This window comes from Lutra lutra, chromosome 6 (assembly GCF_902655055.1).
Source record: "Lutra lutra chromosome 6, mLutLut1.2, whole genome shotgun sequence".
In the NCBI taxonomy this organism is placed as follows: Eukaryota; Metazoa; Chordata; class Mammalia; order Carnivora; family Mustelidae; genus Lutra; species Lutra lutra.
In genome coordinates this window covers 74,927,139-74,943,364 of record NC_062283.1, presented here as the reverse complement: position 1 = coordinate 74,943,364, position 16,226 = coordinate 74,927,139, and the positions used below count along the sequence as shown (strand labels likewise).

General features: G+C 38.0%; 1 protein-coding gene across 8 annotated transcripts in view; it reads right to left on the bottom strand.

Annotated features, from left to right (window-relative positions):
* PKIB (cAMP-dependent protein kinase inhibitor beta) overlaps window positions 1–16,226 on the bottom strand; it is a 111,977-nt gene that overhangs the window by 70,848 nt on the left and 24,903 nt on the right. For 5 of the 8 annotated variants that reach the window (XM_047734923.1, XM_047734929.1, XM_047734930.1 and 2 more), the window contains one exon: window positions 15,357–15,454. The gene's annotated coding sequence lies outside the window, so the exon portion shown is untranslated. Of the gene's footprint in view, window positions 1–15,356; window positions 15,455–16,226 lie in introns of those variants that run through there. The other 3 variants (XM_047734932.1, XM_047734931.1, XM_047734928.1) reach the window with 1 other exon arrangement.

Here is a 16,226-nt window from a genome sequence, read left to right as displayed (position 1 = left end):
TAGTTCAAGGGTTAGAAAAAAGTCTAACATTTTGGTTGGTTGGTTGAAACATGAACCAACATTAAATGAAATCAAAGGGCCAGAACTGATTGCCTTGGTATACTATAGAATAATTGTTAAAGTGTCTTATTATGTAATACCTGCTTACCTCCCCAAGGAGAACCCAAAGGACACACCTTTCACTATGATGTGAGAAATACATTTGTGAGGGGAGCTGCAGTACCCTTGAAGAAATCTGGGGTCACTCTTATAGGTCAGAAATTACAGTGAGAATTTCTGCCACTGAACTGGATTCCCTAAATACAATGAGGAAAATTGGATGCCAGGGACAGGTGGCAGCACTTAGTCATCAAAGACAACGTAGATGTGGTTACCATAATGGACAGCAAAGCCAAAACTAAGAATAGTCTGACTTACAGAGAGAAACCGATGGCATTGGGTATGTGATTATGGTACCCCTAGTCAATGGATAGGCTATCTGATACTTGATCCAAATAAGCCTAAGTGTTCTAGGGCTAATGAACAGACCTCTCTCTTTAGCCATCAAAATAGTGTCATGATCTCTCAATCAATCCCTAGCCTTGACCTATTTTACAGACCTAGAACCCTTTGAATGAAGGGGAGGCCAACTGTCAGAATGTATTGTACTGACAAAAAATCATATGGTTGATCTTTCTCACAGCCTATGAGTGCCAGTGGCAGGCAGGGATGTTGTCTGGAGTTGTGGCAAACCCTGTTAGTGAATTACAATGCAAACCCTGGGGCTTTTGGAATAAAGCCCTCCCTCTGCAGATACCTACTCTCCTTTTGAGAAACAGCTTTTGGCTTACTACAGGGCCTTGGAAAAAAATGAACACCTTATCATGGGCTACCAAATTGCCAAGACACCTGAGCTACTTATCACATGGTTGTTGACCCAGCAAGCCATAAACCTGGGCATGTGCAGCAGCACTCCAGTATCAGCCGGAAGAGGCATATATGGGAACAGGTTCAAGCAGGCCTGAAGGCATAAATAAATTACAGGATGAAGTGATGCAAATGCCCATGGCCCATACTCTGGCTACATAACTTAATCTCTCTCAGTCCATACCTACTGTCTCATGAGGACTTCCCTAAAGCTAGCCGATTTCAGAAGAGAAAACTTGGGCCTGGTTTCCAGGCAGTTCTGTGCAGGATGAAGGTCCCACCTGAAAGAGGGCAGTTGTTGCACTGCAGGACTTTCTCAGGTATCTTGGAGGCACAATGGTGAAGGGAAACCCTCCCAGGGGGCAGAACTTCCAACAGTGCAGCCAGATGTCCATGTTGCTTGGAAGGAGTAATGGCCAGAGGTGTAAAACTATCCTGACTCCTAGGCTGTGGCAAATGCTTTGACTAAATGGTCAGTAATTTGGAAAGAAAATATTCAGATTATTGGTGACAAGGAAATTAGGGGAAGAGATGTATTGGTACTCAGACCACTCTGAATGGGCAGCAAACAAGATGTTTGTGTCCCATGTGAATCTTGACCAGAAGTTGCCCTCAGCAGAGGAAGATTTTAATAATCAAGTGGGTAGAATGACTCTTTGTGTGGATACTGGGTGGGCCTCTTTCCCCAGCCCCAGTGTCATTGCCCAGTGGACTCATGAACAGTGGCCCTCGTAGCAGAGGTGATGATGATACATGGGCTCAGCTACAAGAGACTGAACTCACCAGGCCAACTTGGCTACAGCCACCACTGAGTGCTCAATCGGCTAGCAGCAGATATACACTGAGCTCCTAATATGGCACCATTTCCTAGGAAGCTCAGCCAGCTATCTGCTTCCACCACGGAAGGGGCCACATTTTCTTCTTACCATAACAGATAATCTGGATATAGAGCTTCTTTCTCTATAGGCCCTATTTCTCCCCAAATTAGCATCCATGGATTTATAGAATGTTTTCTCTACTCATGATATTCCACACAACATTGCCTCTGATCAAGGAGTTCACAGCAAATGAAGACCAGCAATACTCACTCACTGGTAATACCATGTCCTCCATCACTCTGAAGCAGATGGCATGATGCAACAGTGGAATGGCCTTTGAAGACTTAGTCACCATGCTAGTGAGGTGGCAGCACCAGGCTGGGCTCTGGCAATATCCTTCAATAGGTTACATATGCTCCAAATCAACATTTAATTTATAATACTCTGTCTCCCACAGCTAGGATTCATGAGCAGGAATCAAGCGGTGGAAACGGGAATGACACCACTCACCGTTACCAATCACTCACTATTACCAATCAACTAGCCATCTCATTTGATAAACAAATGCAAGGTTTCTCTAGACAATATTCACCATTATAAAGAAAATCTATTAGAAAGAACCACGGATTTTCTTCTATTGAAAACAGTACTTGGAGAAATGATGACTGAGGCTTTGGAATTTCATAATAGTTAAGGAAACTTTAGCAGAAAACTGTAAAAAGCTAAGACACAGACAAAAGATGCAATTTCCCATTTCCTCTTTTAGTCCTTGGAAGTAGAGGTTTTAGTTTATGCCGAACATTTCCAAGTAACATAAGTTCGCCTGAATTCCCCTAAATGGTGATTGCCAGGGCAAGGCCAGTGAACACTCCATGTAGTTGTAAGGAAATTAATTTCAGCCACTTCTATACTGTTTTCTCCTCCATTTCAAGTAATCTTAGCAAAAAACAACCACCTACTTGCTAATCCTGTCATTTTTACACTCTCTTCTCGGATATATGACCTCTTAGAATAAACCCAAGATAGGAAGGAATAACAACACCTCTAAATTGTATGTTTCACTTAACCTAGGCCCCATGTGAGCAGTTTCAACTGCATGGAATTCAATCTTATCTGAAAGCCTTAAAACAAAAATAAAAACTAAAAACAACAATGGCAAGGTTCATTACATCAAAGATGCCTTTTAATCTAACTCATTAGAAATAAAGCACAGTTTAATAATAACATGCTTGAGTTTTTCAGTTTTCAAAAGACAGTCACATGAGTCTATACCAAGGACTATCAAAGTCAGTACCTATAAAGACCTGCCTGGTTTCCTGCTCCCGCTTCCCTCCAAGCCACACAACTCCCAGATTCAGGATGTCACAAGTCCCCTTTACTCTGAGGCCTCTCTCCCATGACCCCATAACAGTCTCTGCTTTAATGCCCTGCATAGTACCTTATTCCCTCCAAAACTGGCCTGTACACTAGTCAACCCAGTTTTCCCAGGACCTGAATTTCAGGCCCCAGCCCCATCCCTAACCCTGGGGCCCCACTATCTGTGATCAGACCTCTCTGTTTATCTGCCTGGATATCACCTGCTTCCAGACTCTGTGTCACCATGGCATGCCCACCTGCTGGGACACCATCTGCTGCACCTGGCTGGTCTTCCTGGACTCCGACCCCCTGCCTGTCAGGACAGCCTCCTGGAGCTGTCATCATCCTCCCTAGATAAGCCCACTAGCTTGACTGGATTTTCTTCCATCAACTGAAACAAATGCCAATGTCAGTAGCCTCTTTTACTCCGGCAGGCGTTGCTGTCCTGTCTTTAAAGAACAAACTAATCCATCCCTCTACCAAAAAGCTCTTATTCTGATGTTAGACTGCTCTATGCCCTACAAAATATTTCAGTTTAATAGGTTTTAACCTTAATTAAAAGATATTGCGAGTTCCTTAACAAAGAGTTATGTACATGTGAGACCCTTAAGAAGACAGAAACCCTGTACCAACCTGCAATAAAGAAACCTGAGAGACAGTGGAATATTTTCACTGATACTACAGAGGTGAAAAGCAATCATCAAATTCAGTTTTCCACACAGCTTGCCATCTAATAGCACATTTATAAAGATAGGAATTGAAAAATGAAATAAATGACATTAGCCTGCTTCCCCCTCTCTCTGCCTGCCCCTCTGACTACTTGTGATCGCCATCTGTCAAATAAATAAGTAAAATCTTAAAAAAAAATAATAAACTCTTTAAAAAATTTTTTTAAAGATTTTATTTATTTATTTGACAGAGATCACAAGTAGGCAGAGAAGCAGGCAGAGAGAGAGGAGGAAGCAGGCTCCCCGCCAAGCAGAAAGCCGGATGCGGGGCTCAATCCCAGGACCCTGGGATCATGACCTGAGCCAAAAGCAGAGGCTTTAACCCACTGAGCCACCCAGGTGCCCCTCTTTAAAATTTTTTAAAAATTTACTTTTTTGGGGTGCCTGGGTGGTTCAGTGGGTTAAGCCTCTGCCTTCGGCTCAGGTCATGATCTCAGGGTCCTGGGATAGAGCCCTGCATCAGGCTCTCTGATCAGCAGGGAGCCTGCTCCGCTCCCCTCTCTCTGCCTGCCTCTCTGCCTATTTGTGATCTCTGTCTGTCAAGTAAATAAATAAAATCTTTAAAAAAAATACTTAAAAAAAAAGATTTTATTTATTTAAAAAAGATTTTATTTATTTATATTTAATTTTTTTTTTAAAGAGAGAGAGAATGCGTGCAAGTGGAGGGAGGGGCAGAGGGCACGCGAGAGAGAAAACTTAAAGCCAACTCCTTGCTGAGCATGGAGCCTGATGTGGGGCTCAATCTCACGAAGCTGAGATCATGACCTGAGCTGGAATCAGTAGTCAGACGCTCAACCAACTGAACCAACTAGGTGCCCCTAAAAATTTTTTTAAATGACCAAAAAAAAGAAAAAAATCATCCATGTTCAACCACATAGCCACTAATATTCAGTACAGAAACAATGTTTTCAATAGCATAAATTTAATGAGTTAAAGGTGTGTTGAAAAAAAAAGGCAAGAAACAGAAACTTAAAATGATACAGTCTTCCAACTGGAGATACTCTCATAGAAATCAAACCCAATGACGTCCAATCACAAAATTTTATTAAATAGTCCTATGGGCACTAAGACTTTTTATAAATACCAGTTAATTTAATCTTAACAACTCTATAGGATAGGTACTATTGTCAGTTCCATTTTTATAGATGAAAACACTGAAACAGAAAGGTTAAGTAAGCTGCCCTAGAACAAACAGCTAATAAACCGCACAAGCAGGACTGAAATTTGGAATCAATGATTTGATCCACTGCACATGCTCTATCTCTGAGTGACTTACTAAGACTCACGCAGCTAGAAGGTAGCAAAGTGAGGTACAGAGATTTCACTTCCAACGTTCAGTACTCTTTCCACCAAATCTTCTGTGGTGCTCAAAGTTTCGCTTAGTGTCAGAGAGACCTGAAATGACATGGCGGGCTAGTAAACGGCCACAAGCAAAACAGCCGAAGAATACTTTAAGTACTGTTGAAATTACAATTGATGTGATGGGGTTACATTATGATACGCATTTAAATACTAACAACAGACTCATGAAACTAACGGTAGTAATGTTAAGTGAAGTGGCTCCTTTTGGGGGACCCTCCGGGCAGTCAGCTCACAAAGTTGAGCCATGTTCCACATAATAGACAAATAACATATAACTACAAACCAAACTAAACCAAAGAGTATCTTTCGTAGTTCAGCAGTGTGGATATGACTGAGGCACAGTGTCCTTTTGGCCACCCTGCAGCCACAACACCCACACATACAGAACTGTTACACACGGAAGACTTTAATAGTAATCAGCAGCTAAGAGATTCATGACGTCTTCCAGCAATGTGAAGGTAAGTCATCTGACAATAACCAGTTCATGTGCAGCTCTGACGATGATTTCATCTTTTCAAAAGCTGTATCTCTGAACTTTTAGGGTTTTTTTTAAGATTTCATTTATTTATTTGAGAGGGAGAGAATGAGAGAGAGAGAGAGAGAACAAGAGGGGGAACGTCAGAGGGAGAAGCAGACTCCCTGCGGAGCAGGGAGCCAGATGTGGCACTCAATCCTGAGACTCCAGGATCATGACCTGAGCCAAAGGCAGTCGCTTAACCAACTGAGCCACCCAGGTGCCCAGGGTTGTGTTTTAAAACAAGCACAAACACTTCCCTACCAAAGGATATTTATTTTTTATGACTGTAGTTAAAATTTCTAAGCTATTCACAAAGTAGAATAATAAACAGATGTTAAATTAATAAAAAAATTATGTGTTCTCAAGCATCTGTAAATTAGAATTTTACAGGCTGAACAAATTTGTAAAATAATCAAATTATCAATTTTATTAAGAACCTACTTAGGTGAAACTTGATACTTAATACATGATAAATCTGTACTTTCAGAATACCATATAATTCATATAGAGGACATTAGCAATTAAGTAGTTCTGTTTTCAGCAGGTAGTCAAGAATACTGGTTTTATGTACCTTATAATTGCATAAAAAAATTTTGGAAAAACAAAAACAAATTTGAAACAAGTAAAATTTAAAAACTATTTGCAAGCCTTTAATCCAAGGAGTTGTATTACAAGTTTAAAATAAAAATGAAATGATGACTTCTTTGTCCTAACTCCATAGACTTTAAATGACCTAATTCAATACCACCTTACTATGGAGAATGCCAGAGAGAGAACCTGTTTAAAGAGAACTGAAGACCTGAGTTGGAACTGAAAACCCTTGGCTAACCGGGGAGTGAGTGCTCTGTTTCCCATACAATCGTGGCACCCCCAAACACTGCAGAAATAGACATGTCATGTTCATTAACTTGCCAGCTGTTAACAAGGAAACTACAGAGTAAAGCAAAGCTGACAAGTAACTGGAAAATAAGTGACCTCTGATCAAAAGTGAAACCTGACTTACCTAACCACATTTTTCTACCTATTGGGACAAAAGGGACAGAGGTCTAATCCAGTGGTAAAAGTAATTAGGTTCACCTGGGCAAGGGAGAGAGCAATCACAGGGGAAAAATTATGGATGAAAGCCATACTGTAACCAGCTATTCTGAAAGCAGGCTATCAGGCATTTTCCTGTTGAGGTGACCCTAAGAAGCCATTATCTTCTATCTTTCTTTTTTTTTTTTTAATGTAATGTTTTTTGTTTTTCTTTTTAATCTTTTTTTAAATTTATTTTCAACATAACAGTATTCATTGTTTTTGTACCACACCCAGTGCTCCATGCAGTCCGTGCCCACTCTAATACCCACCACCTGGTTCCCCCAACCTCCCACCCCCCCACATCTTCAAACCCTTCAGATTGTTTTTCAGAGTCCATAGTCTCTCATTGTTCACCTCCTCTTCCAATTTTCCCCAACTGCCTTCTCCTAACTCCCCATGTCCTCCATGCTATTTGTTATGCTCCACAAATAAGTGAAACCATATGATAATTGACTCTCTCTGCTTGACTTATTTCACTCAGCATAATCTCTTCCAGTCCCGTCCATGTTGCTACAAAAGTTGGGTATTCATCCTTTCTGATGGAGGCATAATACACCACAGTGTATATGGACCACATCTTCCTTATCCATTCGTCCGTTGAAGGGCATCTTGGTTCTTTCCACAGTTCAGCAACCGTGGCCGTTGCTGCTATAAACATTGGGGTACAGATGGCCCTTCTTTTCACTACATCTGTATCTTTGGGGTAAATACCCAGTAGTGCAATTGCAGGGTCATAGGGATTCTCTCTATCTTTCTTAAACATAAGAAAACATGATGAAAAGGACAATGGGCTAGAAAGCTTTATCTATCTTACCCCATGCAATTATTTGAATTTGAGATTTGGGCTGGGTATTTCAAGGACTTCTATTAACCATCTGTGTAGCCCAGAAAGTCATTTCACCTCCCAGAGCCTTGTTTTGTTGTTGTTGTTTTGTCTTGTTTTGTTTTGTTTTTCATTTGTGGGCGAATTCTCCATTGTGATTTGCCTGGGAAAGTCTTAGTTTATTTACATTTTCCTGACTTCCCATCCGGCTTAGGTTTTGTCATTTTTCAAAAGGTCTCAGTGTTGACAATATATAAAGACGTAAGTTAGAATGATGTTTTTTCCTAATTCATCCAGCAATAACATCCTGTCATCCATGAGCCCGATTTAGGAGGAAGGGAAGCCAGTAGATGTGAATAGCAAATGTCTTACCAAGGAAAACATAAATTTCACTAGGGAGAACAGAACTAGAACTATATATAACTACACAGATCTCAAAAACATAATGTTGGGAAAAGCACTGTAATATTATTTGTGTGAATTTTAAAAACACAAAACAGGACTAAATATCGAAATGGTCGCCTAAATACATGAGTAACATGATAAAGTGGATTGGAACACTAGACACAAATGCATAGATGCTTCTGAAAGGAGACTTCACAAATTCTAGGTTTTTTTTTACTTCTTTAAAAAGAAAAATTAAGCAAATATTATAAAATGAGATGTGATAATTCTAAGGAAGACTGGATTTTATTCTTTGTTGATTTTGTGCTCTGCATTGCTGAAATGTCTCAAGATAGAAATTTCAGAACATGAGGTGGAGCTAATCAAAGGCGGGCCTGGAAAAGCAAGCATACAGAATGCTTGTTAATTGCAGCTGGTACACATGACCTGCGGTTGGCGGGTCTGCTGAGTTGGTGTTCCAGGCAATCACTCATTGCTTTACTGGCTCATGTTGGCATGACAGGACTCTAGGACAACCACCTGAGGTTCTTCTGGCCTTCTTAATGGGTAATTCAAATTGTTCGGTGGTTGATACCAAGTACATAACTGTAACACAGGAACTGACTGCAACACATACATGACAACCAAAGCCCTTGCAACTTTCAAAGTCATCCAGTGTGCATAAGCAGGCTCTCCTTGAACAGGTCATAACACATTGTCCAAGAGCCTTTTTGATACAACAGAGAGAGGCTGACCATACAGGTCCCTTAGCATAATTCAGAGAGCTAGACACTGAGCTAAAAAAAAGAATCTTCCCAGCATCTAAGAATAGATGAATAATAAGCAAATGCTAACAAAATGCAACTACTGACCCAGTGTGTTTTGTAATGTTGTATGTGTTTATGTGTTTACTATTTCTCACTGCACATTTTAGAAAGATTTTGTTTTTATAAATCCCAGGATAGGGCAAAAGGGACTTTCTACATTAATGGGTATCCTTTTTATTTTCTGGATTAAGGCTGTCCAAGTGTTTCCCAAGATAAGGCTCTAGGTTCCCATTATGACAGTACTATTTATCAAGTGTCTATTACAGGCTAAACATTTTAAATTCGTTCATTTACACTTATTTTATTCAATTCTCACCAACAAATATCTCATTTGGTGAGACAAATACTAATACTATCCTCATCTGTCTGATGTAGGAATTAAGGCCCAGAGATGGGAAATTTGGCCAAGGTCTAGGAGTTAAGTACAAAGCTGGTAAGCCTGATTCTAAAGCAGCCTTAGAGTCTCTCACTGAATTGTCTTCAGGAAAACCCTTATTATATCAATGATATCAATAACAGGTCCTAGAACTTTTGTTCTCAGAGATAGGTTAGTGAACAACCCCTCCATCCCCAGCCCCTTATCATCCCATATATTAATTCCTTGTGCTACATTTTATCCTACTGGTACCTACTGGTACCTAACCTATGCTAGTGGTACCTGGCCGGTACCTAACTGGTACCTAACATTGAGAACCATCTCAATGACCAGAGGTAGCTTATTATTTAACTTCAGGTAGCTTTTTCTTTGATTAAATAAAAATGGGTCTCCTCTGATTCCCAACCACTCAACCTAGTTTTCCTTCTCAATCATACAGAACAGATGATATTCCTCACGTAACTGAAGAAAGTTAGCATGGCATCTGCAGGACCTCCCCAAACTATTAAATAAATGTCAGCTTCTCTTTTGAGTCTCCTCACAGTTCTGGTAGTTCCCACACTCTGGGGAATTGCAAAGTGTCTTCCACTGTGTAACCTCACTGCTCACAACAAAGCCTAGCACAGGGTAAAAGGGGTAAGTGCTCAGTAAATACTCACTGAACCAAGGAATGAGAAAATGAGTTTTGCAAACACCACAAACATTAAATGACTATGATTCCAATCATTAACAATTAGTGTTAAACTGTCAATGACCATCTCATTCTATGTATAAGCTCTCTTTCCTCCCCTTTACAGGTATGTCTGTATGTTGGTTGTTACTTGTTTGTTGCCCATTTTCTCCTCCAGAACTAACCGCTTACAAGTAGTTTTCTAACGATCTTCAAAGGAGACAGCTAGCATGAAAATCAACAAGATTTATTTCTTTATCTTTAGGTTTGTGTTTGTTCGGTTTTGTTACTCTTAACACAAAATGACTAAGGTTCTCTTTCGCTTTTACTATGGGGGAAAACATTTTATACATTTCTTTTGTCTACTTCCAGGCCTTTTTCTGAGGATGGTCAATCATATACATACTAAGTATATATCTATGAACAAATAAAATACATGCTTAAACAAATAATTGTTTAGCAGGGTATTAGAGCTAGGGCCTAAGCGGGATTAATTTTTTTTTCTTTTTTTAAGATTCAGACATTTCCAGGCATGTCTCATGAGCCAGCAGGATAAATGGATGAATCTGCCAAGGATATAACTTCATGAGTACCTAAAAATTTTTATAGGAAGGACAATGGTAATGACTATTAGCCAATCCCTAGGACCAAGACTTCTAAGAGAAAAAGTCACCTATTAACAGCCCCTGCCCTTATGTCAGAGAAGGAGAAACCTCTTTAGAGTTGGCAGCAGGAGAGAGTCAAAGAAACAAACCTGATCCAAAGGCAATGGTCGGGTTAGAAAGGAAGGGAAAGGTGGCTGAGTGGGGAACACTAGGCAATTTGACCCTGGAGTCAAAAAGCCATCACAAATGCGGAAGAGGCAGCAGGAGGGGAGAGTGTCCATGTCAGCTGAGGAACCACTACAGAAAGCCATGGGGTAGGAGGAGAGACCTGGAGGAATAGCAGTGGCCAGGTATCTACACATTGACCAGAGACACTAAGGAGGACTGGATATGAACAGAAAAAAAGACTAGGAAGTTCATGGGCCTGCTGTTTCCTCTTTCTCATGAGATATTTGGGGCTTGTAATTTAGCAACTTTTCTAATAGGTTTGGGGATAGAAAAGCACTGTTTTGTTGGTATTAATGTGAATTGTCATAGTCCAAGATGATATCACCTGGATGTTTAAAATAAAGTAAAACTTTTTTTTCTTTATTTCATTGTCCATTGATGACAACTAACTTTGCTTTCTCACTTGCCTTAGGGTCCCAGCATTGAAGGAGCAAATCTACTCTAGAGGGAGAGGAAGAAAACAATCTTTCTTGTACTATAGTCTATAACAAAACAGGAAATACTTCTCTCCAAACTTGATCATTGTGACACCCTTCTGCAATTATCAATTATACCACAATCCAAGACAGGAAGCTATAATGATTTCATTTTTATTAGAGATAACATATTTTAACACATTATACAAATTCAAAATTACTCAATGATGTTGTAAATAACTTCTATTGAAAGGAAATGCCTTGGCATATGTTAAGAATTATAAAACTGTCTAGCTGAAATCCCTTACTCTCTTGGATGGTATAACTCAAATTTAGTTGACCTTTTAGGTGGAATAATTCTAATTTCTATGTCACTATTTGGTCATCTCTAGAATCTAGAATCTAGAATCATCTTTAGAATTTTTAGCTAAGACATATAATATATTCAATCTACAAAAATGTCAGTAATGCTTTGTGCCTACAGCAGGTACAATACCAAATGATTACTATTCCAGGATGGGCTCTGCTTTATCAAGCCTTCAGACAGTAGCGTATTTGGAATATTAGCAAGAAACTGCAGATCTATTAATTCCAAAAAAATCAAGAAAAAATAATTTTCAAATTTCACATTGCTAAGCATGCTGCTTGAGTCTTTTCTCTCCTTATATTTATAGACATTTTGATATGTTCATATTCAAGTCTATCAAGCTTCAATTATGGTTTCTACCTTTGAGGTCTTATTAGACAAGATTATAAGAGTATTTGCCATTTTCTTCTGGTTATGTCTCACTGTTTTTTTCTTCTTTAATCAAGAGATAATAGTATATTGTATGAATAAAAGATCCAACTTTAGAGTTTTTCCTAACATTCACCAACTATTGGAACTGTGTTGAAGTAGTAATATTTTCTTCCACCAACATGAAATGCTGTCTTTATTAAACATCATCTTCATATGCTTAAATCTGGAGAATTTTCAAGGTTAGTTCCTCTAAGTCTTTATTTTAGTAAAAAGTACTATTCCTGGGGTGCCTGGGTGGCTCAGTGTGTTAAAGCCTCTTCCTTCAGCTCAGGTCATGATCCCAGGGTCCTGGGATGGAGCCCCCCCCCCCCCCCCCCCCCCCCCCCCCCCCCCCCCCGGTCGGGCTCTCTGCTCAGCAGGGAGCCTACTTCCCTTCCTCTCTCTCTGCTTGCCTCTCTGCCTGCTTGTGATCTCTGTCAAATAAATAAATAAAATCTTTTTTTAAAAAAGTACTATTCCATCTTAGTAGTTATAACTTTATAATCTTTTTTAATATTTGGAAATGAAATTCCTTCTTCATTATTCTTTCCCAAAAATGTGTTTTCCCTTTCTTCCACATAATTTTAGTAATCATTTTGCCAACATCTCACTAAAATCTCTTTGTTTTTAAATGGAATTGTACTAACTTTGTAAATTAACTTGGGGAATCCAACACAATTACAATAGTTGTTATTCTCATCCAGGAATACATTGTAAATCTCCATTACTGCTAATCTTCTTTTGTGTTTCTCAATAAAATGTTATTATTTCTTCATTTAAGTCTTACACATTCTTATACAGTTTACTGATTGTAATGTTTCATTGCTATTATAAATGGGATTTCTTCATCATGTTTTAGCTGTTATAGGAAAGTCAATGGATTTATTCACACTTATCTTTTGTATGACCACTTAATAAAGTTTCTTACTCCAATAGTTCTTCATTTACTTTTCTTGGGATTTTTAGTAAAAAATATAAACATTTTTAAGTGAAAAAGATGTCTCCTCTTTTCTAGTAATTATAACGTTTGAGAGATACATGAGTTAAACCACTTTAGTTCTAGTCAGCTCTACCACTTACTAGCTGTGTGACCTTGGTCAAGTTATTTAGCTTCTCTGGGCCTCAGCTTCTTGATTTATAAAATGAAGATGATAATAGTTCATATCCTAGGATTGTGAAGGTTAAATGATTTAATATTTGTGAAGTATTTAGAATACTTTCTAGCATATATAAGAACTTTTAAAATGTTAGCCATTTTTAAAATTTGTTGTATTGGATAGAATGTATAGAATGATGTTAACTGTAAATGATGAAATTGGGCACCCAGTAACCCTCTGGAGTTATTTCAAGAAAACAGAAAAACCCTCATTTTTCTGTTTTCTTGAAATTGCTTTTTCACAATTTAATAATATCTCACTATTTCTAAATTACTATGTTGATTGTATGTGTGTTTTCTCAAAAGAAATACATTTGCATTTTAGCAAATGTTATTTGCAATTCTATTAGAAAAAAAAGGAGGGGTTCTATTCTTTAGCCTATGACTATGAATTATTCTAATAAATGTTCCAATATTGAACTACTTATACATTCCTAGAATAAACATCACTTGTATTACTCTATTTTGTTGATTTCTACATTTCTATATCCAGTTGATTCAATGAATTTCTGTGATTCTCCTTTTTGTCCTACTTTTATCAGTGTTTTGGAGAGGTGTGTGTGTGTGTGTGTTTGTGTTATACTTTTTATTAAATGAATCAGAAATATCTTCATCTCTTTTGTAGAGTTCATAGAATATGGGATAATGTGTTCCTGAAAAAAATGAGTATTTTCAACCACTGATTATAAATACCTGATGAAAACACGATACTTTGCTCATCTAAACAGAATATTTTAGCTCCTGCCAAATCTTCCTACCCAAGCTGGTCAAGAACATAGGCTTAAGTATCAGACAAAATTAGGCTCAAATCCTAACTTCACCACCCACTGGCTAAATGTGTGCAGTTGGCAAGGTGCATTTTTATCACAGGGAAAAATCATACTTTCCTTACCTTTCTCACATGTGAGGATTACAGGAGATTATGTTTATAAACCACTATACACTCCACCCACAATAAAGACTCAATAAATATGTTAGTCTCAATTTTCCTGAAACAAAAAATTAAATTTTACAATTTTATTTGCTATTTTTTCTTAGTATGGAGATTTTAGTTATTTGTATATAGAGAAAGGGAAATGCTCTTGATAAAATTATTGGTATAAATTGCTTCATAATAAAAGGTAATTTCAATTAAGACATGTTATTCTCTACAGTAATAAATTTAAAGTTGGCCATGAAAGCAAAAATGCTCTGATAATACATGAAAATGAACACATCGCCACTGTCTCCATGAAACTACTGTGGGTTATTAAAAATAAAGTTGTACTGGTTTTGAGAAAAACAGGCAATGAGCCTAAACCAAATTTAATATCTTCCACTCTTCTCTGTTCCCTTGGAGCTTTTTGTTCTCATGGGAATCTGAGAGTAGGAGGAGAATGTTGGGCCCTTCACACAGTCTGAGGCTTGCTCCATGTTTTCTGATCAGCCCTCTGAACTACAACGTTGGATGCGGGGTGTCAGTGTCTCTCTCTGGCAGGGAGAATGCATCACTAAGAGATTGAAGTGGCCTCAAATATAAGTCCTACCAAAATAACAGCATTTTCGTGAAATTTTAAGACTGTGATATGAATGTAGCCTCCTTTTTATAGACACCCATGATAGGTGTCTATAAGCATATACAGATATAAATATAGATATAGATATAAATATAGATACATACACTATATATACTATATAGATATATGAGTATATACAAATATTTGGATAGATAGATATTCATAGTCACCTGTACAAATGGGTGTCATTTATATATATATGCACCATTGTCATATATATATTTATAAATATGAAATATGTGATATATAGATATATAGAGACATATCACCAGCACAAAGAAATCTGTTTCTCTAAAAAAGAGTAATTCAGATTTATGTCTACCAGTGTCATCAAGAAATATTTGGTTGCATTTACTATGGTCTCTGAGCAGATTAGAATTGACCCAATAGGTAATAGAATGACTTTCTCTTCTGTTTTCAAGGCTATAAATTTAAAACATTTATTTTGGTAAGCTGACTTCCTCTGTTAAGAACAATTTAAATAAGCCCAGCTAAGAATGTAAATATCAAAGCAGGCTCCACCTCTGTACTCATCACTGGTCTCTGGCAAACACCAGGATGAAAATGTCTATCTCGGATTCTCAGCATGCATTATTTGCTATTAATCTGACAATGACAATAGATTCTATTAAGCTTTGATTAAACTGTATTGATTTGTTTTCTAAAATAAAGACCTACCACTGTACCTTTTCTTTGCTGTCATCTGGGTTTATAGTAACAAAGACATTTTTAGGGACATCCTCAATAGCGCGATCAATGGATCAAAAGCTTACCTACTTCTGTCCTGCTCCCTGTGTGGCCTCAATAACTTGATGGTTCCCAGCTTCCCCCAGATTCTCTTGATCGTGTGCCTTTCAGTATACTGTGATCCCTGAAAGAAACAAGGGGGGGAAAGATTTATTAAGATTAACATCTCTCATTCTTCGTCTACTTTGGAAAAGAACAAATGGCTCCTTGGGCAATAACACTGTCTAATTTAACACCACAATGCCACACAATTTTAAAACAACATTCATTGTTATTTTTTCATTCCCCATCCTGATTTCATTTTTACACTCTCCTGATTTATAGCAGGAAGAGGATAAATTTCCTTGTGTAAGCAGCTCAATACTCCCTTATAAATGAGGAGCGTGTTTCTTCTCATTTGTTCACTGTTCAAACTCATCAACTGTATTCTGCGTAATCTTTCTCCTGTTTTGCTTCCAAGACTGCCTAACAAGAGCAGTCACACACATTCTTACTAAATAGCAAAATCAACAATATAGCAAGATACATATTTTTCTTCAGCTTTTCAAATTTCTATTGGAAATAGATTCATGAGTTGACTGACAACTTTTCTCAAACGTGTGATTTTAAAAGCAATAAATCCCCACAGCAGTTCATCTTTAAATTCCAATGCCAAGAAGGAAGAACCTTGTTTTTCCCATAATATTTGGAATTCTGGAAGAGAAAACAACCCCAATGAGATTTGGCCTGCAGGTATTGCCTTGACATCAAGAGGTAACTTGAAAATTTGCTGTGAATAAGCACCCGACCCACTTGTTTGGTTTTCCTGTTCATATCCTTTTCAGTACTTATATATCAAAAGCCCCTATTTTACAACTAATAATACAGAAAACTTGGTTATTTTCATTTCCACATAG